Source organism: Stegastes partitus, unplaced genomic scaffold, assembly GCF_000690725.1.
Source record: "Stegastes partitus isolate 25-593 unplaced genomic scaffold, Stegastes_partitus-1.0.2 Scaffold53, whole genome shotgun sequence".
In the NCBI taxonomy this organism is placed as follows: domain Eukaryota; kingdom Metazoa; phylum Chordata; class Actinopteri; family Pomacentridae; genus Stegastes; species Stegastes partitus.
The window spans coordinates 26,095-28,103 of NW_007577784.1; positions in this window are offsets into that span (position 1 = coordinate 26,095).

Genomic DNA, 2,009 nt, shown 5'->3' on the forward strand with positions numbered 1-2,009 from the left:
GTATGGGAGAAGAGAGAGGGATCTGGCACAGCAGGCCAGCTTATATACTCAGTGAGATTGTCCAGGTGCACCAGGTTAGCAGATTGGAGGCTCCGCCCAGCCAGAAACCTGCAAGACAAGAGTGAGAGAAGACAGAGGCTCTGGGGCCGTAACATATTATATATATAATACATATATTTGAAAATATTTGAAAGAACCATGATTTCATTTTTTTTTGTGACAAAGATGCATGTTTTTCAATCATTCCTTACAGAACATTAAGTGGTATCGGAATCATTGGAACTTCAAGACTGCCATTATATCCTCTGTCTTTACAACTGTATGTAAAGTTTAGTTTACAACTTTATACTTAGGTTAAGCTTAACATTGGTATGATTTATTGGGATTTAATGCATGAATCAATGTACCAAGTGTTATGAATTCCTGTTGCTCATTATTAGTTAACGATCAAGTCACTCTGAAACTTTTTGAGACCCGAGTATTTGCTCAGCCTCACTGAAAGCAAAACAGCGTCTGTTCTCATAGAAAGATGAAGCTCTATTTAATCAAACATCTCCATAATTACAGAAATAAACCTATATGTACTGTAGTTGTGACAGTAACGGTGAATTAACATTCCTTGAGTGATCTGTTCAGTGGTTTAAGGAATCACATTAAGTTATGACGACTTGATAAGTCAATGGTGACCAACAGGAATTCATGATAGGTCTGTATTTATTCACTATCATGAATCATTATAAATTGTAGAGCTGGAGGACCTGATGTCAACATAGATCCTCTTGATTAAGCAGCCATTCCAAACAGGATAAATCAGGAGCCAGTGCTGGTTCAGAACCTGGAAGTGTTTTTCATTTTCTGACTACGAAAAAAAAACTACAGAGCAACACATTTCATTAACATCCCAACCACATACTATTGCAAGTTTTCAAATGACTTGAAAACTTGTTGGATGAATGCCACACTGCAGGCAGCACTGAAACTCAACGTTGTGAGAGAGAACCTGTCAGGCCTAAAGGTTTTGACGTATTCATCAAGAAGATCAGAATTGTACCGGCCTTCCACCACACAGGGAGAGGTTTTAATTTCTACCAAGCTCCTCTTAGTTTTGAAGGAATTAAATGCAGTAACACCATCAACTGTAGCTGTCACAATAAATGGACATAGTTGATTTATTAGAATCTTTCCGGCCCTGTTCAGACAGTTCAATCAACCTTTCAGATAAAAAAGACCAACCAGATGTGACATTTATAATTTAAATTTCATCTCAAGCCTGGGTACCACCTATTTCTTGCCTTTTTCCAGGTAAATTAGATTCTGTCTGTGTTTGGTTCTCTGCACACTTGATGCAGTTTCTACAGCAGGAGCAGTCCGAGCACCTGTTTACCTCCAGCTGAACCTGTGCCAGTTCCAGTTTGTCACAGAGACCCAGGCAGGCTGTTGCATCCTGGGAGGTTCTCCTCTTGGTCTTTAGCCTCATCCTGCTGCTCACTGGACAAACAGCTGAGTGAGGGCAGTTCATTGTTTCTGCCTCCCGCTTAGTCTGCAGCAACTTGATGTGACCCTGCTCCAGCTGTGTTTTAGGGGTTGAAGGCAATGCTTGACAAGAGGCCAGGCACGAGCCACCTACTGGGAACAGGAAGTCAGCCTGCAGTAAAAACATCATTCAGTTTAAATGAAATGTGCACGGTGAGTTTTACACATGATATACAGCACCATGGCATGCAACTAGTTCTATAACACCGCATAGTGAACACATGAAAGCACTGACATGTCCTGAAACCCCTCGACTGCTGCATGCTCCAACATGCACGAGACATTGCTGCTTTAATCCCTGCTTCAGTTTTTATATTTGTGAACATTTCAAAATGAGACAATAATTCGTGAGCTTATGAAGAGGCTGTTTATTAAGCCTTTAACTGAGACAGCCATGTTTTTTCCCCTACATACAGCGTCCTCTTTAATTATTGGCACCCCTGGTTAAGATGTGTTCTTTAGCTTCTAGTAAATTC